The 22,434-nt window shown below is 36.6% G+C and overlaps 1 protein-coding gene across 29 annotated transcripts in view; it reads left to right on the forward strand.

Annotated features, from left to right (window-relative positions):
* UTRN (utrophin) overlaps positions 1 to 22,434 on the forward strand; it is a 555,518-nt gene that overhangs the window by 316,877 nt on the left and 216,207 nt on the right. For 4 of the 29 annotated variants that reach the window (XM_060419793.1, XM_042253583.2, XM_060419794.1 and 1 more), the window contains exon 1: positions 1 to 22,434. This exon is cut by the window's left edge and continues 12,134 nt beyond it; it is cut by the window's right edge and continues 34,216 nt beyond it. The exons of the other annotated variants lie outside the window; for them this stretch is intronic. The gene's annotated coding sequence lies outside the window, so the exon portion shown is untranslated. 29 annotated transcript variants of the gene reach the window in all.

The following is a 22,434-nucleotide window of genomic DNA, read 5'->3' on the forward strand; positions in this document are numbered from 1 at the left end:
TGATAAGGGTATGTTCTATTTGGGGGTTTTATGGGACTGTATTATAAAAGAATATTTTATAGATTCCTGAGATGGACAGACATCAGATGAATCAAGTAGTTGGTATGGAAATGATTCCCAAAAATAAAAAAATATATCTCTTTAGCTAGAACCCATATGGTAACATCTTACCAGTTGTTAAGTCTGGTTGTCAGTATTGGACAATATACCATTCTTTCAACTATTCTGTATGCTTGGGTATTTTCATGATAAAATGTTTCAAAAGCAGCAGCAACTCTACTCTGATAATGGTTGAAGAGATTACTTGAAACTCTGCAGACATAACTGTTGAGGATCTTTTAAAAGAATGCAACTGCCCCTTTGTGCTTTTTTCAACTTTGTGCATTTTGTCAACTTGACTGTGACAAATACAAACTAGTTTAAAAATGTCTTGACTTTTTACCTGGTGGTCAATATTTGCTCTGTAGCTTTTCATTCTTTTAGGTCATTCCAATTGAACAAAAGGCGTTTTAAAATTCTCATTTTTCCTTTTACAAAAGCTGCACATGCCTACAGCTAAAGTTTGTGACTTCCCAAGGCAGGAAATCTGTAGTGTTGACACCCTCATTTATTACAGTTTAGTAATTCCTATAGAGATTAGAAAGAAGATTGTCTTTTATGAAAGCATTTATTTTTAAAAATTCAGTCTAATAGGAAAGTTTGATTTGCACCCCTATTTAATAAGATTTTCCAAATCCTGTTTGGAACTGATAACGTCTGTTGAGGAGGGCCTTTTCATTTTGGGTATTGACATAATGTCTTTGACTTTCACATTTATCTCAGTTGGTAGAAGTTTATCAAGACGAAATTCTTAATTTCTTAATCCTGTCTTGGGAAAGACACACAAACTTTATCACAAAAGCAATTTACTCCTGGTAGATTATTATAAAACCTGTTTATATTTGCATCTTTTTGTTTTAATTTTTCCCATTTCTTATGAGTTGACATTTAAAGCTGCTGCTTTATACTATGACTTAATCATGTATGCTGTGGTTTCTTTCAGGACATGTGCTATTATCTTTAAGCTTTTTGTCTTTTATACCTCAATATCCATAATACTTTTCGCATTGCCAGATAAACTGAAATTTCTCATCTGATGAAGAAATGATAGAAATTATAATATTTGAAACTTAAGAGTTGCTTCTTATTTACTGAAAATTATATGGAATACATTTTATACTATTTTCTAAGACTGAATTGGAATGGCATATTCCGAGACTATAAATAACTGGAAGACTTGTTGTGAGATTTCAAAACATATTTATTTATTTGTAACATGTAGTTTGTGCTCTTGATTAATTGCTCTTGATTAGCCTCCCTGCTCTTTAAATTAAATCAAAATTAGCAAATATTTATTGCAATCTGGGAGAAATCTCATTTGAGGCTCAAACTACTGTAAAATAGTAGAGTGCTTGCTTTAATAAAAACCAGAAACTGAAGACTGGGACTCCACTACCCCGTTTCCTGATATATACCTATTTAGGACAAGTGTGTATCAGGAAATATGGTGGTAGGTTAGGGCTGGAAGGAATTGAGGAGGTTACTCATTTAAATAGTTCTCCATGTTATCATTTTACATTGAAAACATCTTTTGGGAGGTTAAATAAAGAATTAAGATATAATTGATCCTTGTTATCTGTAGGTTCTGCATCCATAGATTCTACCAACAACAGCTCAAAAATATTTGAAAAGAAAAAAATTCCAGAAATTTCCAAAAATCATAACTTGAATATGTGATGTCCCCAGCCTTTCAATATGGGAGATGAGGGTTCATTCCCTAGGTTGAGAAGATACCCTGTATGAGGGAATGGCTACCCACTGCACTATTCTTGCCTGGAGAATCCCATGAACAGAGGAGCCTGATAGACTGTAGTCCGTGGGATTGCAAAGAGTCAGACACGACTGAGCTACTAACACACACACACAGCAACTATTTACATAGTATTTACATTGTACTTACAAGAGGGTACATAGGATTTACATTATAGTACGTATTATAAATAATCTAGAGGTGATTTGAAGTATGTGGGAAGGTGAGAGGATGTGTATAGATACTATGCCATTTTATATAAGAGACTTGAGCATCCATGGATTTTATTATCTCTAATGGTCCTGAAGCCATTCACCCCCAGATACAGTGGAATGACTACTTCTGAAGCAGCAAGAGATAGTAGAGGGAACCGGGGAAGGAGAATGAAGAGATTGTCTTTCTGGACACAAAAGTTATGTTATGTTGAGTGAAATGGTCTTACCTTGCTCACAGCATTTACCTTGCTGAGCCTTGGTTTTTCATCTTGAAAAAGTTGGTATAAAAATTGTTCTTCAGAAAAGTCTGAGAATTATACTGTCATCAAAGACAGTAATGAAAGTCAGCTTTAAACACACATGTGCATATATATAACAAACCACCTTGAATGTTGTTTGGCAAATTGAAACAGATTTCATTAGTTTTAAAGATAGCATTTACATTTTTACTCTTGAATATATTAAAGAGAAAATACTCTTCTTGTAAAATGCAGAAAGAAAGGAAGAAGAAAATAAAACTTACCAGTTAATTCTGCTGCTCAGGAGCGAAAGTTATTGTCTTTCTCTATTTAACTTTACTTTTCCTTGTATAAATGTATTTATGTAAAGCATATTTATACAAATTTGGAATCATATTTTATATCATGCTTTTGTCTTTTTGAATACTGATTTCTTTCTTCCTCTCATAATAGTATTTTGTAAGCTTTTTATATTTCTTTATATTAAAAAATCATGATTTTTTATGGAATATTAGATATTCAGTTGTACTTTGTAAACTGGAAAAATGCCTTTTTTTCTGTTTGACCTTATAATGTTGAAGTGGATTCTTTCTCTATAAAGATCTGACTCTAGTGGACTGTAATTTTTTGTTAGGATGAATTCATGTAAGTAGTTCTGCTGGATCAAAAGTTGTACACTGGCAGGTGGACTGTTCCCAGATATACTGCTATAATGTATGAAAAGTCCATTTAGTCAGAGCTCTAGTTTGTCCAGTAGTCACGTATGGATGTGAGAGTTGGACTATAAAGAAAGTTAAGTGCTGAAGAATTGATGCTTTTGAACTGTGGTGTTGGAGAAGACTCTTGAGAGTCCCTTGGACTGCAAGGAGATCCAACCAGTCCATCCTAAAGGAAACTAGTCTTGAATATTCATTGGAAGGACTGATACTGAAGCTGAAACTCCAGTAATTTGGCCACCTGATGTGAAGAACTGACTCAGTGGAAAAGACCCTGATGCTAGGAAAGAATGAAGGTGGGAGGAGAAGGGGACGACAAAGGATGAGATGGTTGGATGATGTCTTTGACTTAATGAACATGAGTTTGAGTAAGCTCCAGGAGTTGGTGATGGACAGGGCAGCCTGGTGTGCTGCAGTCCATGAGTTGCAAAGAGTCAGACAGGACTGAGCTACTGAACTGAACTGACTGAATATATGAGACTATTGATTTTATCATACTCTTGTGAGCCATGAATTTTATAATTTAAGATACATGTTGATTTGATAGTTTTACATTGAAATCACTGACGACCTGTAAGAATTTTTTCTTATATTTATTTGGCCCTTTTCTGTTAAAAAATTTAAATTTCCTTTGAGCTGTTTTATATCTGTTTGATATATCAATACCTGGCCAACATCTAGTTGATGTTATGGGATTCAAATTCCTTAGAAAGCAATTCCATCACTGAAGTCATGAAGTAGTTTCCTAGGTATTTGAGAACAAAATCACATGCCTCAGTTTCTAGAGTAAAAAGTTTTGACATCTATGAAAAAGATCAGATATTCTACTGTTTGCTAAAAATGCTGATTTGCAGATATATCTGTTAGTCCTCAATATAAAAGCAGAAGTTACAAGCATAGTCTTAGCTTTATTTAAACAATTAATATTTTCTTGGGAATTTGCATATATTTAAAATTAATTCTGAAAGGTTCTAGTCCGCTCCTGACACAAGAATAGGGTATCAATATTTGTATTCTCATAATATTTACATAAACAAAATGTTTGAATTAAATGATTTTAGATATGGTTGAAATATAAGGCCTTCTAGAATACAGATTTCGTCTATCTCTGCATCTTTATCTCTACTTCTCTTTCCATGTAATTTCAGAGTCATTGATCACACTCTCTTTTGTCACTTTTAAGCTGTATGAACCCTGTTTCCACATCTATGTTGTATGCACAGTAATTCATATCTCTAAGAGTTGTCCATTAGACAGACTCTGCATGGCAAAAGTCCCTTATAACATACAAATGTATGAGCTGTCTCAAAAATGTTTTAGTTTCCCCTAATGGTCTTCTGAAAGATCACCAGGATTATGAGAGAAAATGAAGAATGGGAGGTAGGTGTAACTTCTACCTGATTGTGAATGATCTAGTCTTAAGAAATCAATGATCTGATTTTAAGAATTTAAACAATTTAAGTGTTATTTAGTGTTATTTTAACACTTCATAAAATTATAGGCTCATGTTCAGATATAATTGACATATAACATGTATTGATAATATGGTATTGTTAATTTTAGTCACCATGCTGTACCATAGGTCCCTGAAACTTATTCCTCTTATTACTGAAAGCTTGTTCCCTCTGACCAGCATCTCCCCATTCCCCCCACTCCTCAGCCTCTGACAACCACCACCGTACTTTTCTGTTTCTATGAGTTCCATAAAAGGTAATTCTTTTGTCCTTCTTCCATCATCTCTCTCCAATGTAATGGATAGGGCGCTGTGTGCTTGTTGCTTAATTCTAAATAGTGCAGTTTGGTAGTATGTTTTGATGGCTTTAAAAAGGTATAAACTATTTGTTTTTCTCTTTCTGACTTACTTCTCTCTGTTTGTCAAACTCTAGCAGGGCAGGAATAAAGACTCAGATGTAGCAAATGGACATGTGACATGGGGCGGCGAGGAGGGTGGGATGAATTGGGACAAAAAGATTGACATAGGTAGATTACAATGGGCAAAATAGTTAGCTAGTGGGAACCTTCTGTAAAGCACAGGGAGCTCAGCTTGGTGCTCTGTAATGACCTAGATGGGTGGAGTGGGGATATAGTAATTCATATCTCCAAGAGTTGTCCATAAGACATACTCTGCATGGAAAGAGTCCTACACAACATGCAAATGTAGGAGCTCTCTCAAAAATGTAGTTGTCCCTCCCCTGATGGTCTTCAGGAAGATCATCATAATTATGAAAGAATGAAGAATGGTAAGTAGAAGAGAGAGGGAATATATGTATACATATATCAAGAGAGAGGCGATATATGTAAACATACAGCTGATTCACTTTGTTGTATAGCAGAAACTAACACAACATTGTAAAGCAATTATAGTCCAAAAAGAGAGAGAGAGAGAGATGAAAATTCATTAAAGTCTGCAAGTATTTGATCTGAGCCTAGTCTCTTGCACTGTTTATGGAAAGATTCGTTCATCATTGTCTATCCTTGGCTCCCCTACAGCTCTGTTGCCATTGAGTAAAATTCTACTGCCCTGAAAAAGTTCTTCCAAGTTCACAGTAAACACAGATCTCTTTTTGGCAAGAGTTTGATATTATCTCTTGGGCCTTAGACTTCATTGAATTGCCTTTGTACCAACTCATAGGACTTACTCAATTCATCACTTATTTCTGACAGTTATATTCAAAACAGCAGGGTACAAAATTTGTAACAAAAATAGATTTTCTATGCATCAAAATTCTATAGTGCATCTGTCAAAGGTTTGCTCTGCACAGAAAATCACAGCCTTGATAGCCAGCATTGGCACATAATAGATATTCAAAAGTATTTGGAATAAATTAGGATAGAATATCAGTTGCTAGGCAGGGCATTGATAATAGAACCTCCCCTGCAATATCATTGTTAAACTTCAATTCCATATCTGTTCCCACTCTTCTTTCATTATGACTGAATAACTTTTCCCTTATCATCACTTTGGCAAGAAATAACCTGTCAACTACTTGTAGAAAATTACTTAGAAATGAATCAATATTCTATTAATTGTGTCACCTCTACTTTAAAAGGCTACAGGCCCGTGTTTTTGGTATCTAATCTCAGAATCCTTTAGTGTATGCAGTGTTTTTTTAAACCTTCAATCTTTTATATCTAACAACTGAATTTAATACTAGGTATGAAGTGATACATTTTCATATTTCATTAGTATAAATGCAGGTTAAGTAAGTTTTTTGATATATAAGATATTTAGAAATGAAGCAGGAGAAATTATTTTAGGGTTTCAGACAGCGGTCTAGTCTCATTTTGGATCTTCCTTTTCTTTGTAAATATTTGCCTTTCTGAGTTGCTAAAAAGAGTAATATTTAAGGTATGTACCTGTTTTAATGATATTTAAGTTCATACTGCAGTGACTGTTTCTTGGAAAGTTAAACATGGCATGTATTTTGTGACCTTTTTCCATGTCTTAACATTTTATTGATATTTTGAGGGTATTTGTTTATTAGAACTTAATGGAAATAAATTCAGATTATAACCCATTTACCTGAAATGTGACAAAGTCAGAGATCGTAGATGAACTTCATTTTATTCAGTACTATTTATAAAACAGTATCTAATATTGGGAAATAAAATAAGTGATCTCTTTGCTATATTGGTTTTGTGATGTCATCCTGCATAAAACACAATTTCAAATCGTATGCAGTTTATACATGCACAGATGTAGTTGCTAATACAAAACGAAAAAGAGAGAGACAGAGAGAGAGAACTAGATGGCGGCTAGGGCATATAATAATTAGCATTTTCAGTAACAACATCTGTTGCTGGCAATATTGGCAGCTTTGGAGGAGAAAGCAATCATTTAAAATTAGCTAATGCTCAGTTTAAGTGCCACTCAATGTACTGACATTTTCAATATTTTTACTAGTTTTCTGTTTTCTTATTTCAATAAATATGCATTTTTGTATGAATGCCTTGTATTATATTTAAAATAATCTTTAGACCTTATCTCCAAATTGATCTGGTCCTAAAGCTTGTCTCTCCGGTGGATCAAACTAGCACTGATCCAAATTGTCATAAACGTGTTATCCAGCACCCTTGAATTGGGTCTTTGTGTGTTTGAGCCTACTTGATTTAGATTCCCACTCAGCTAACAATCCTCCCCCTCCCCCCAAACCCGCCCAACCTGCAACACACAATTTTCCCCTGATCATATTTTCTTATCTTGATCATTTATCCTGCAGTTCATATATGAGATTTAGTGTCAATATAAACTTAAAAACTTATTGGAGCTCATGAAGTCAATTAGATTAATTTGACATGTATCCCATTGATTCCTGACCTGTGAATCCCGACTGGTAGAGGGATGTGTCGCCCACCAAGCCTCAAGTGAGCCCAAAGTGAGGGGCTTCTACTGTACCATGTGGTGACCTTGATCTCCTTGTAGAGCCTTTTCTGTTTAAATATGCATATATATATATATATATATACACACACAGAAATAAATTATATATATTATATATATATTTTTTTTCTCTAGAACCTTTTCAAAGATTTGTTACCAGATTTTGTTCTTCTCCTCTGTGTTTTTCTCTGTTGGCTACCATTTTTTTCTGAGGCATTTCTTTTCTTTTCTTTTCTTTTTTGAGGCATTTGTTTTCTTAGAGACATTCAGTTCAGTTCAGTTACTCAGACATGTCTGACTCTTTGCAACCCTATGGACTGTAGCATGCCAGGCCTCCCTGTCCATCACCAACTCCTGGAGTTTACTCAGATTCATATTCATTGAGTCAATGATGCCATCCAATCACGTCATCCTCTCTCATCCCCTTCTCCTCCTGCCCTCAATCTTTCCCAGCATCAGGGTCTTTTCAAATCAGTCAGCTCTTTGCATCAGGTGGCCAAAGTATTGGAGTTTCAGCTTCAGCATCAGTCCTTCCAATGAATATTCAGGACTGATTTCCTTTAGGATGGACTGTTTGGATCTCCTTGCAGTCCAAGGGACTCTCAAGAGTCTTCTCCAACACCACAGTTCAAAAGCATCAATTCTTCCGTGCTCAGTTTTCTTTAGAGACATTAGAAAATTTGATTAAGCTACTGCCACTTCACCAGACCTAAGGACAGGAATTTACCATCTTCTTAACTGTGGTACCAATTTAATTAATATTACTTTGAGGACAGTGTTCCTGGGAAAAATCTCTTTTGTCACAGTATATAACAGTTTTTTAATACTGAAAGTCTACAACAGTGAATGTAACCAGATTTTGCCTACAGAAAAGGATTTATGATGTTTAATTGTTATCTGTCATGATACTCAATAATGTTCTTACAGAATCTAACTTTAGGAGACATTCCACAAGGTCAGAGTCTTCCAAAGAAAGAAGACAGTAACTTAAAAAAAAAATAATGTTCAAGAAGAATGATTGTGCAGCTCTGTTTGTTATCCTGTCCTGGTGTCTCATCAATTTTACTCTCAAATATTTTTTCTTTGTCAGAATCTAAGCCACCTTGTAATTGAACTCATTATTTTTTGCTTAAAGATCTCTTTTTCTTTTGTAAGTAGTAAGCCCAGATGCACAAGCCATTTCAGTTCTGGAGAACATGAAGCTGAAAAGGGCAATTACATTGCATGTGGAAACCAACAAAGATAGCTGTAGTCTGCTGGAATTCCAAATCTTACTCAGTTCCAGTGAGAGTCAAGTTAGCAAAGATTTAAGTGAATTCTTGCACTCTTTTAAGAACATGAAGTGCCAGGGAACTCTGCTCACTATTATGTGGCAGCCTGCATAGGCAGTTTAGGGGAAAATGGATACATGTGGCTGAGTCCCTTTGCTGTGCAGTAGAAACTATCACACGTCGTTAATTAGCTATGTGTGCTCAGTTGCTTCAGTCGTGTCCAACTCTTTGTGACCCTATGGACTGTAGCCTGCCAGGCTTCTCTGTCCATAGGATTCTCTAGGCAAGAGTAGTAGAGTGGGTTGCCATGCCCTCCTCAGGGGATCTTTCCAACCCAGGGATCAAACACACCTTGTTTGGCAGGCAAGTTCTTTATGACTAGCGCCACCTTACTCCAATATAAAATAAAAAGTTAAAAAACGAATATGAAGTGCAGAATTATGAAATGGAGGAAACTCATTAACTGTTGCTTCTTTCAACTGAAGAGTCCATAGAACATAGTGTAAGGCAAATTTTGAGAAAATATTTAACTTTTTCTGTTTTGGCTTAATTGAGTGAAGATAAAGACAATGCTGCCTTTTCAGTGGAGCCTCATCCTTTTCTCTTCTCTCTACCATCCAAGGAGAGGTATATTAGTGTTTTAAAGGTCAAAAATTGGGTTTCCTTGTCCTCTCGGGAAGACAGGTAGACAAATAGACTATATACACATATTTTCCGGGAGGGAAGAATTTGAGAGTGATGTTACTAGAGTGGCCCTTCAGATGACTCTCCTTTGTGTTTCATAACAACACTGCAAGGCAATTGGGCTGGCTTATTTGCAGAATAAGAAAATAAAAATGGCTTTTTAAAGTTAATATTAGTAAACAATCCTGCTCTATTAAAATATCTGTGGGTTGATCTACTTGAGGGTGGCTGATACATATCTTCTTTGTTTATTTACTCATCCATTCCCAGACTTACTTGCAGAGCATTGATTTGGTACCTGCTGTGGTCAGGCAACATTTTATGGCTGGGGATACAGTAATGGACAAATTCGACCACAAAGGCCCTGCTCTCCTGGTACTCACATTCTAGCAGGGGAGTTAGGCAAGTGCTGTGATTGTAGGGGAGCACCATTCAGGAGTCCTGGGAGGACAGATTTTCCCTAGTAGCACAATTCACCATTCATTCATTCTAGTTAACCTCAGCTGTGTTTGAAAAAATAGCAAAGTAGCAAATTCTGCTTTGGGAATTATCTTTGCTATGCATATGGAATACAGCCATGTCAGTTTCCCATGCAATATGAATATTGAATAAACAATGTTTAAGCAAATGGAATAAATATTGAATAAAGTAGGTTTGTAGAGAACTTTCACCAAAGTAATATTGGAACATTAGCAAAACAATTCATAAGATGAGAGCTTCTTTAAAGTTGTAAGGGCAGTCTTAAATGTTCAGAAGTGACATCTTTCATAGTTAAAACAGTAAGAAGAGTGACTTCCTTCAGCTTTATATACTGTACTTTTCCCTAGTGGACAATAAATGGATTGAAAGGTCTCTATGGAAAACACTAAGTTTAAGTTAAAAGAAAACAGAACAAAACTATCACCGCCATTTGTGACTTTTTGGAAAGGTTTAATGAGTAAATGAGGATAACATATATTTTCCAAAGAAAAGTCCATAGCTATGTTTTTTTCACCTAAATTTTGTATATGTTGATAGGATGGTGAGTTTGAGTTGTGGTTTATTTTATGAGCTTCGGGGTCCTGAATTGAGTGTAAGAGGCAGAAAACTGAGAAAGGAACCTTAAAAAAATGTTGATTTAATTATATTTTGTGAAATATAAAGTATATATACATGTTAAGATGTATATATATATACACATACATACATATTTAAAAAGCACACTTTTCTGTATATTGACCACTGCTACTAAAAGTTCAGACTGTTACTCATTTCTCCTGCCTTTCCCCACCTCATTACTATAGGAAAGAAGGAATTCTACTAGGAACAACATCCTTTTTCTTTTTTCCAAATTTTCAATTATTTCTTAGCACTAGAAGTGCTCTCAGCAACCTGGTTTGTCCATCATTAATCCTTTAATGGAATAAAATATATATGATATATTATGCAGTACAGTGCCGGTGTTTAATGCTTTCTGCCTGGTTCCAAAACATGCTGTTTTCAGGTGTGTTGAGTGTGATTCTTAGTGGTAAACAAGAACATAAATTCAAATGTTACCTTAAAACAGAAACAGTAAAGCAAGGAAAAAGATTCAGCAGATTCTAGAAGAGCAGATGAAGGAGAAAAATGAGTGGAAAATACAAATTATATACAAATGTCATATTTTCTCAGGTATATAATATGAATTCTGTGTCAGTTGCATATTCTGCTGGCAAAAATGAATGAACAGATGAATGAATGTAAGGGACCTGGTGGTCAGATTCCTCTGACCTACAGTGGCGCTTCCATTACCAGCAGCGGGTTAGTTAGTTATGTTTAACTTAAAAATGAAGTGGTTGAATGTTGTGCACAGTAGTATGAAATGTGAAGAAGGATAAATTCCCTTCAGTGCTTTGAGCTATGCAGTCAGTATAAGGTTAGAAATGTAACCTCTTCCAAAATTGTTTCCTTCCCAGTGAAGTATTTGTATGATAATCACAAGAGCTTAGAAGAGGTTCTGATACTAAACAAAAATAACATCTATCTTTCAATATATGAGTCTTTAAGAAATCCTAAGTGTTCCAAAGGTGTTCCAAATTAGAGCACTTTATTTCCTTTATCAAAAGTTTCACCTTGGGTAGTGCACATAAGTGGTGCCTTTTTCCTGGTATTCCTTTGCAGGGTATAAAATATCGATAGCGAAATTAAGATCAGAAAAAATGGTGAAATTGTTTAAAATAGTGTTAAAATCTATTGTTTCAATATATGAAAAACTTATAATTGTTTAGAAATACTGAACTATTAACCCAGTGTCCCAAACTGATGGATCTGTATGGGTAATGATCAATTTCAGTGAGGAGTCAGTCAGTATATATATCATGAACAGTTGCCCACTTCTTAACAGCTCACTTCCAAAAGTCCTTTCCTTTACTCTTTGACCATAATTCAGTTTCTCAAATGTATGGACCTTATGTTTTGATTCTGATCCTTACCAAGTATTATTCCTTCTGACCATGTAGAGTGTTCTTTTTAGGAGTCTTCTAATTCCTTCAGCTCTTGAAAGCCTGCCTGACTGCTTCCTTCTTCAGATACCTGGCCTAGGAGTTTCTCTCTACTCATGTAGTACCCTTTCCCACCTTGTTATCTTCATCCTGATTAGTTTCTGAATTTTTTAGCTTGAAAAAAAGCCCTGAAAGTAATGCTGCTTTGCTCATTTTTCACCTGTCTTTTGCTCCATCCCTATTTAGTCCATATCAGGGAGCATGTCAGTCTGTCTTCAAAGCAGGTTCTCAGTCAGACCATCCTCTTCATCTTCATTGCTAATCAGTCAAAGCCATGCCATTTTAACCACACAAATTTAGTAGCCACCTAAGTGTTCTTTTGGCTTCTGTTATTACTTCCCTGCAGTCTGATCAGCAGCTCCAGTGATCTTGTTTGTTAGTTGCTCAGTTGTGCCCGACTCTTTGTAACCACCTGGTCTGCAGCCCACCAGGCTCCTTTGTCTATGGGACTTTCCAGGTAAGGATTCTGGAGTGGTTTGCCATTTCCTTCTCCAGGGGGTCTTCCCCACCCAGGGATCGAATCTGGGTCTTCTGCATTGCAAGCAGATTATTTACAACTGAGCTACCAGGTGTCATGTCAGGTCTCTGCTTAAAACGCTAAAGTCTTCCTATTACACTTCGAGTAAATTTCATACCCTTTAACCTGTCCTGGGTTTCCCTGGTGGCTCAATGATGAAGTATCCGTATGTGATGCAGAAGATGCTAGTTCGATCCCTGGGTCAGGAAAATCTCCTGGAGAAGGAAATGGAAACCCACTCTAGTATTCTTGCCCAGAAAATCTCATGGACATAGGAGCCTGGCAGGCTACACAGTCCATGGGGTCACAAAAGAGTTGGACATGATTGAGTGGCTAAAACTACAACCTGACCTACCAGGTCCTACATGATCAGGGATCCATTTGTCTTTCCGGCCTTACTGTTTTAAAAAAATCACTCCTGTCCCCTTGGCCAACTACACTTGAGCCACATTGACATCTCTTTTTGTACACATCAAATTCATTCCTCCCGCAAAGCCTTTGTACCAATGTTCCCTTATCTTGAAACAATTTTCATGGATCTCCATGTGGTCACTCCTCATTAGCAGTAGCATTGGGCTCTAAGGATATGCATGTTTAATCCTGTGTTTCATTCAGTTACTCTGAGCGAGATAAATAGAGGCCCATACAGTATATCAGGGTGAAATCTTGAAACATTTAAGAAATTACTGACTCGGAACTGTCAAATAATTCTCACAGTTAACTATAATTAGCATTGTTGCTTAAGAACTACTTAATAAAGTGAGGCTTGGGGTTGGAATCTGAAGGGAATTTATTAGATATCTTCAAATAATAAAGACCATTCACACAGATGAGAGGAAATAATTGTTAGCCGATCTCTTTGGATTAAGCACCAAGCCGTGATAGTCTGCAGCAGCAGGCCTTCTGATGCTAATCACAATTGTGAGTCAGTTGTATTTGTTTCTTTTTCAGTCATGGATCAGTGATTGCTTTGGAAATTTGCGTTTTCTCTAGCAGAGTTTTCACTGATAGCCTTTTATTTTTGGATTTGAAAAATTGAGGTGAATTTCATGTAACATAAAATTGACCCATGTGAACATATTGGATAGATTTTAAACTCTGCTTTTCATCTATGTTGTTAGAGTTACTTAGTATTTCCTAAGACCCAGAATGTTTTTCCAATGTTTGAAAAGAATTCTTTCGTCTCTCCAAATCATATGCCCACTGGCTCACTGGATAGTCTCTCTGAAATTTACGCCAGTTCTGCTCTTGTGAATTGCGAGCCTGCATTTCTTGTGCCACATTCTGCTCCAGGCTCAGGTGGGCTGCAGCCCAGCCAACCTGCCATGGTGCTCCACCACCTGGTAAAGAAATCTGTCAGAAGTATGAGAAGACTGTTTGTGGCTTTTATTGACTATTCCTTTGCCTTTGAATCTGTGAACAGAAATCCACTATTGAATAAAGCACCATGAATTCAACTCAGACACTGTATTATTGATTTTCAAGCAGAGCTAGTGCTATAATATTGTTATATTGTTGGTTACATTCAGGGTCAACGGGAGTGATCTCTTGAGAAATCAGAAGGCAGTTTTTGTTGATGTTAGACAGGAGTGTGTTCTCGTCTTCCATCTGTCCACATGTTTTAAGTTCTTAATGATTTAATACCAGTTTGGGATGAGTTGGATTCATTATAACCTGACATGGCAAATAGAGAAGCTTTCTCTAGAATGCAGATAACATGTTTAGTAACAGGAACTGAGAATATTTTAAATCACCCATTGATGTAGCTATTCAGTCCTTGCCATTGGTTCATTATTTTAAAACCATCATTTTAAATCTCACTTGATAGTCCCTGAATTTAAACTAGTATGATCAGAAGTATGAAAAAGCAAGTTGCGTCAATTAGGTCCCCAGGTTCCAAACCTGGAAACCTGGGTTCCAGGTGTTTCACAGCTAATTCCTTTTAACATTATCAGAAGAGCACATGTGTTAAAGCTAGATCTGCTGAGGTTATGTTCGTGAAAGCTAAGGCTGTGAGTGTTGGGTTATATTTGCTTTGAACAGCCTCCAGTTTAAAGGCGTTGTGACCATTCTCTGCGGATGAATTGTAGGAATTTGATTGTCCTTGGGTCTATATTAGAGTGATCGTAGCCCCTGTACTTCATGTCAGGAGAGTTGAGTTGGACTTTTCTTAAGAAATGTGGTTTTTAACATTTGGCTCCTTATAAAATCCATCAGCCCTGTTCTTCATGGCCAGATTGTTAAGCATGATCACTTTGCATTTAATAAGCTATATAGATAGACTTACGATTCTACTGGGAAGTATACTTGCAGGGAGCATAATCTCAAATTTATTGCCACCCACTCAGTATCATTCAGCCCTGGCCTGAGAACTTAGGGAGGATTACCTGAAATATGCGATTCAGTCATTCCTCCAGATCATCAAAATCTATCCCTAGATTTAGCAGACCTTTGGGAAGCCCCTTACTCTGACTGTATTGTATTGGTTCTCTAAAAGCTTACTTTAACTAAATTGCACCTTGGTGTTTTAAAAAGAGAGTACATATGAGTGTTAATGCACTTACGCTGTAATTCAGAAGATGGGTTATTTTGCAAACTAAATTAAAAGGTATAGTGACCATTCAGAGAAGTCATATGTCACTATTTGATAGTTAGAATTAGGATAATAATTTTCAATGTAACTGTCATATGTTGGAAAACAAAAGAGTTGGGACATAAATTTGAGGTTCTCCCCTCTCCTCAGCAATGTTACACTATTTCAAAAGTTGGAAATATAGTCAGCTGAATAATTTTCAATTTTCAAATTATATGTATTTTTTAATTTTTAATACTGTGAGGCACAATGTTTCATTGCATGTTATATTCCTTAATAATATTTCTTCAACATATATGACTACTCTGCCACAGCTCATCTTCAGTTTGAATTTATACTTCTGTATAAACTAGGTAAGTATAAAACATAGGAAATTGCTAACTGTGTTTTAGTCACAGACTAAAAAGCTTTAGAGTTAATTCTCAAAATCCATTTGTTTCAAATAATTTTAATACTAATTTTAGTAGCTAATCATGCAATTTAAAACAGCGGAGCCCATTCTAGTTTTATCTGTCCAGCTATTCATTCATTTAACAAACAATTATTTGTGCTTACTATGTATCTGTGCTCAGTTGCTCAGTCATGTCCAACTCTCTGCAGCCCTGTGGACTAGCTCGTGAAGCTCCTCTGTCCATGGAATTTTCCAGGCAGGAACACTGGAATGGGTTGCCATTTCCTATTCCAGGGTATCTTTCCCACCCAGGGATCGAACCTGTGTCTCCTGCATTGGCAGGCAGATTCTTTACCACTGTGCCACCTGGGAAGCCCCTACTATATACCTGGCCCTATGAAAACCTTTGCTCAGTTCTTTTTCTCTGTCATTATTAATTTTTGGAGATTAAAATACATTACAGTTATATGCTTTATTTGTTAGAGCTTTTCACGAAGGTGTGTCACCAAACACAATAATAACAGCCAATAAAGTCAGGATACACCAAATATATTTTATTTATACTCAGAGATTTAGTATGACATACTTAGATGTAGTGTTTAGTAAGCTTCATGTCCCATCAGAATTTATACTTTTGTCAAGAAGAACTGTTTGTAAGAGGAGAGTGAAACTGACCATGTGTAATTCTTGATGAAATTAAACTATTTAATCTTTTAAAATGGAATCAGTGCATTTTGACACTTAGCAAAGAGCCCATTATATTAGATATAACTGCTTTGTGATCATAGTAAGTTTAAAATAATAAATGACTCTCTCAAAGTTTTGGTAGCATATTACAAATTTGCTATATATGTGACTAAATGAGCACAGCAAATTCAGATCACATTTGTCAATATACACATTTTAGTATTGTGCCGGTAGACTAGTTGGCTTTTAGTAAAGTAAGTAAAGTCTCTCAGTCATGTCCAACTCTCTGCCATCTCATGGATGGTAGCTTACCAGGCTCCTCTGTCCATGGGATTTTCCAGGCAAGAATACTGGAGTGGGTTGCCATTTCCTTCTCCAGTTGGCATTTAAGTTAACATTATTTTTTTTCAATCAATAAATAGAAGTATGACCAATTTCATATTCATTAGCCAAGTACAACTGCTTTTTAAGCCATCAGGAATATTGGCATTTAAGCAGTACTTTCTACTTTAAATGATGCCATTATCATTTGAGAATATACCTATCCAGTCTCGAAATGCAATCCATTATGGGATTAAGTAGAATAACTAATAAATGGAGCAGAATATAGCTTTACAACCTCTTAAACCAGAATATGGAAGAGGTCCAATTTACCTTTCAAACGTTTTGGTGTCTGCATGGAAAAAGGTGATAATGTGCCATGTGAAATTTCTCAGGAAGTGCCCAATGGTGAATACATTTATTGTTCTATGTGCTTTATTTCTGGAGAGTTCCTTTCATCTCTCTGAAGTTGCCCTGGTATTTGGTTGAGTTTGCCAATGTACCGAAAACATAAAGTGTCTTACCTTTGTGACTTGAAGCACATAATCTGGAGAAGACAAAGTTTGACTAACTCCATAGGAAAGAAGAGAATTTAAATGACCTCTTAAAATCTCTCCCAATTCTGAGAGTGTGACTTTTGTGAATTAATGTTTATATTACAGTTGAGTTAGAAATAAAGAAGTGTTTTAAAAACCTCGTGAGTGATAAAATCCAGACCACCCAGAAAATGCATTTGGTGTCTAAAAAAAGGTCTTTAACTCACCATATATATTGTTTAAGTGTGAGCCATAGCCCCAAGCCAGGTATCCTGTATGCATATATGAGTCTGTCTGTCTATCTGTCTCCCTTTCTTTCTCCTTTTTGCTGAGAATATAAAAGCAATATAATATATTGTATACCTTCTGTATCATTAGTTTAGTTACTGTCTGCTTCTATTGAGCCTGACTTATTTGGGGTTGGTTTGTGAATTTAAAGAGATCATAACACATTGTGATGGCCATGATTGCAGAATGGAAAATGTCACTACAACCTGCCAGTTCATTTAAATCATCTTTAAGTACCCACCTGTGCTGCTAAACTCTCCATTTGAATTTTATTGGCTAATGTGTTTTTGCTCCAGTTTTCGTTCCTTCAGCTCTTATACGCAGGTGAATGAATCCATGTGTCTGTGCTGTTACCCTTTTAGCTTCTGTCCTTGCTCTAATAAAGGTACCATCTGCCAAATTGGTGAACATATAGCCCTTTCCTATTTTAAAAGTCAACTTGAAAAAGCATAGTTCGTAAAGGGCAAGAAGAACTATGACACTTTAAAATGTATTATTTAAGAGACCGTCAGTTTCTGCTGTTGACCTGCTGAATTGTAATGAATGAGAAATAGCATCACAAATAATACTTTCCTGTTATTATTATTATTTTTTTTTTTACTACTTTTTCCCATCCATTGTGCATCTTTATTTCTGTATTTCATGAAAATCTGCCTTCTCTTTAGAGGCATGGGGAGCTGGAGACAAGCAGCCCAGGGATTTCTCTGTCTGTCTCGCACAGACACTGAACTCTTTGCGTTTAACCCTCCTGCCCAGTTGGTGACATTACCATGAGAATGAGGGGAATAAGGGATTCTCAGAGAGTGAGATGAAAGTCGAAGTCTGAAACAGTGAGAGGAAAGAAGGAAAAGTAGAGAAGTGGAAAAGGGTTCTAACGAGAAGCAGGAGGTGAGTGTGAGGTCTCAGATCTTTCTTCTTTTTGTACAGAGTGTATTAGACAGGCATTAGATGCTTGTAGAGTAAGGGCTGCCCTGGTGCAGTATCATGAGGATTGACATTTCAGTATATGGGTTAAAACATATACTCTAAGGACATCCTGAAATCAAATTGCGTGACTTTGTTAACCTCTCTGGGCCTCAGTATTTTCATCTATAAAATGGGGAGAGTAATAGTTGCATATACCTCTCAGGGTTGTTGTGAGGATTAAATGAGCTATTATAGACAAAACGCGTAGGAAAATGCTTATTTAATTGTAATCTTCTTATTTAATAATTATTAGCTATAGTGGGAATAGCAATCTGAGTTCTACTTTAGAGAGAAATAGTTATTTTATTGCTAATGCGAGTAGACCACACTGTACATCAGTTTTGTCATGGGTCTTCAAAGGAACCATGCATTATTTTGATTTTGTGCCCTTCCTTTGCCCAGAATGCCTTCCTTCTAGAAATATTTACTGATCTTTCAGGGCTCATCTCAGATGCTGTCTTCTCAGAGAATTCCCTTTGAGTGCTTTCAAGCAGAATTAGTTTACCCTCTCCCAGGAACTCCTATGGTGCCTATAAAGTTAATATCTTTAATATGACACTTATAGTATCTTCTTACATTTGTGTATTCCCTCCTTATTAGCAAATGCAGAATCTTGTAAATTTTGATAATCAACATGGGCCATCTGTGTATATGAAACAGGTGAATGTCACTAATACTTGGTTAGGGAAGGTATAGGATTCGCCTAGTGTTCACAGGTAAGATTCTCTTTGTACCTAAGACACCACCATGCCTTTTATCCTGCTTATAAGATCCCATTTTGAGAGTGTAGTAAACATGGCTTCATTTCCCAGGAAATGCTCAAGGGAACTGGTAGGGTGATCTGGATGGTTATGGAAAAGAAATGCTTATTTTCTTTCTTCCTCCTTTGCTCCATATCCATTTACTTTTCTTTTTCCTTCTTGTTCCTCTTCTTTCTTTGAACCTACTTCTTTTTGGGGGGGAGGGGTATAGTTACTTTATTTAAAGTCGCTGTTCATTTTTGCTCAACCATTTAGGGATTTACTTAATCTTGGTATAAATAGATTTTCATCCTGTTTATGAAGTATTTTATTATATTTTCATGAAATTTTAATTAATAACTGGTTGATTATTTTCTGTGTATAAGCTATTTATATAAACACAGTATCCAAACCCAATCTGTTTTGTTTTTTGGTCTTACAAAGTGTGGTGTTCCATAATTAAGAAAAAGAAAATAGTAGAATTATGACACCAGATTTAAGAACAATAGCCATATACAAATTTGTGGGATCAGCTGATAAGAGAGATATGCTGGTTTATTATTTTTAAATGGGATTAATAATAGGTGTTTTGTTCTGATATCTTCACAGGTATTTTATAAATCGTCTGTATTATAATGCTGTATCATCAAATCCAAGGGGAAATAAAGCATGAACATTTATAGAATTTTATTTATAAATGGATCTTTCACACATGTTTCCTCCAAAAGAGGAAGTTTCACTCTAGAAAACAGGAAAGGATTGTAGAAACTCCCATCTGCTTTGGAAAGTGGCTTTTCTCATGCTGGGCCAATGATTGTTGCAAATGGTATCTATTTCATTCTGAACCACCTCTATTTGAAAATTAGAGAAGACTAATTAATATAGTTCAGTTCAGTTCAGTCGCTCAGTCCTGTCCGACTCTTTGCGACCCCATGAATTGCAGCATGCCAGGACTCCCTGTCCATCACCAACTGCTGGAGTTCACCCAAACTCATGTCCATCGAGTCAGTGATGCCATCCAGCCATCTCATCCTCTGTCATCCCCTTCTCCTCCTGCCCCCAATCCCTCCCAGCATCAGAGTCTTTTCCAGTGAGTCAACTCTTTGCATGAGGTGGCCAAAGTACTGGAGTTTCAGCTTTAGCAACATTCCTTCCAAAGAACACCCAGGGCTGATCTCCTTTAGAATGGATTGGTTGGATCTCCTTGCGGTCCAAGGGACTCTCAACAGTCTTCTCAAACACCACAGTTCAAAAGCATCAATTCTTCGTTGCTCAGCTTTCTTCACAGTCTAACTCTCACATCCATACATGACCACAGGAAAAACCATAGCCTTGACTAGACGGACCTTTGTTGGCAAAGTAATGTCTCTGCTTTTTAATATGCTATCTAGGTTGGTCATAACTTTCCTTCCCAAGGAGTAACCGTCTTTTAATTTCATGCCTGCCATCACCATCTGCAGTGATTTTGGAGCCCCCCAAAATAAAGTCTGACACTGTTTCCACTGTTTCCCTATCTATTTGCCATGAAGTAATGGGATGAGATGCCATGATCTTCGTTTTCTGAATGTTGAGCTTTAAGCCAACTTTTTCACTCTCGTCTTTCACTTTCATCAAGAGGCTTTTTAGTTCCTCTTCACTTTCTGCCATACGGGTGGTGTCATCTGCATATCTGAGGTTATTGATATTTCTCCCAGCAATCCTGATTTCAGCTTGTGCTTCTTCCAGCCCAGCGTTTCTCATGATGTACTCTGCATATAAGTTAAATAAGCAGGGTGACAATATACAGCCTTGACGTACTCCTTTTCCTATTTGGAACCAGTCTGTTGGTCCATGTCCAATTCTAACTGTTGCTTCCTGACCTGCATATAGGTTTCTTTTCTTTCACTTTCATCAAGAGGCTTTTTAGTTCCTCTTCACTTTCTGCCATAAGGGTGGTGACATCTACATATCTGAGAGTGATATTATTAGTAATTTTATAATACTAGTATAAAGACAGTACTTACTGGGAAGGTATGTTTAAAGCAAAAAGTATAAGTTGTCCCTTGGTCCACCCATGACCCTAGGAGAACAAAATCAAGTCCCTTATATAAAATGGCTTAGTATTTGCATATATTAGCCTATACATATCATCCCATATACTTTAAACCATCTCTAGATTAATTATAGTACCTAATATACTGGGTATACTATGTAAATCATTGTAAATTACATGATTTACATTGTAAATCATTGTAAGTGTAAGTGCTATATAAATAATTGCTGCTGCTGCTATGTGTCAAATTCAAATTTTGCTTTTTGGAACTATGTGGAATTTTCTTTTCTCTAATACTTTTGAGGGCTTCCCAGGTGGAGCTAGTGGTGAAGAACCTGCCTGCCAATGTAGGAGAGATAAGACACAGTTTCAATCCCTGAGTCAGAAAGATTTCCTGGAGTAGAAAATGGCAACCCACTCCAGTATTCTTGCTTGGAGAATCCCATGAACAGAGGAACCTGGCAGGTTACTGTCTATAGGGTCGCAGAGTCAGACAGAATGGAAGCCACTTAGCACCCAATGCTTTTGATATGAGGTTGGTTGAATCAGTTGAACCTGTGGCTGCAGAAGGCTGACTGTAGGAGAGGTGTTATAGAGACATGCCATGACAGTGCTTCCTATCAACCAGGTTTTTTCCAGAAAATTACAGAAGAATCTCTCATATAAACTTACATTTATACTGGCTGTGTTTTATCACTCAGCAGAGTGGCTCTCTTGACTTGAGGACTGAATACAGTGTGGATCCTGACTTTGCAACTTTATGAGCTGCATGAGTTGAATCAAGTCATTTAAGTTCTCTGACCTTCAGTTTCTTCATCTGTGATGTGAGGAAGCTTGAAATAATTGATTGACACTGTTCTGTTCAGTCAGTCAGTTGTGTCCGACTCTGTGTGACCCCAAGGACTGTAGCACCCCAGGCTTCCTTGTTCATTCTCAACTTCTGGAGCTTACTCAAACTCATGGCCATCGAGTCAGTGATGCCATCCAACCATTTCATCCTCTGTTGTCCCCTTCTCCTCCTACCTTCAATCTTCCCCAGCATCAGGGTCTTTTCCAATGAGTCAGTTCTTCGCATCAGGTGGCCAAAGTATTGGAGTTTCAGCTTCAGCATCAGCCCTTCCAGTGAATATTCAGGGCTGATTTCCTTCAGGATGGACTGATCGGATCTCCTTGCAGTCCAAGGCACTACATTTTATAAATCTTAATAGAAACATTACTGACATCAGTAAAGTTTACATCTACAAAGTATTTCAATCATTTAAGGAACTTAGATATAAAATGCATCTTTGAAATTCTTTACAAAGTGTTGTATTTGTATTTCATTCATAGACTGAAATGGATCTTGTTTAGGACACCGAGGAGGGTTTCTTTCAATTTCAGTATGGTACACACAGAATTTAGTGAAGAAAAAGAATAGCCCCCTTTGGAATAGATGCCTGAGTCAGCTGTTTGAAATTCTTGGTGTAAAAGGTCCTTGGGCCTTGCAAGC

The sequence above is a fragment of the Ovis aries genome, chromosome 8 (genome assembly GCF_016772045.2).
Source record: "Ovis aries strain OAR_USU_Benz2616 breed Rambouillet chromosome 8, ARS-UI_Ramb_v3.0, whole genome shotgun sequence".
NCBI lineage: Eukaryota > Metazoa > Chordata > Mammalia > Artiodactyla > Bovidae > Ovis > Ovis aries.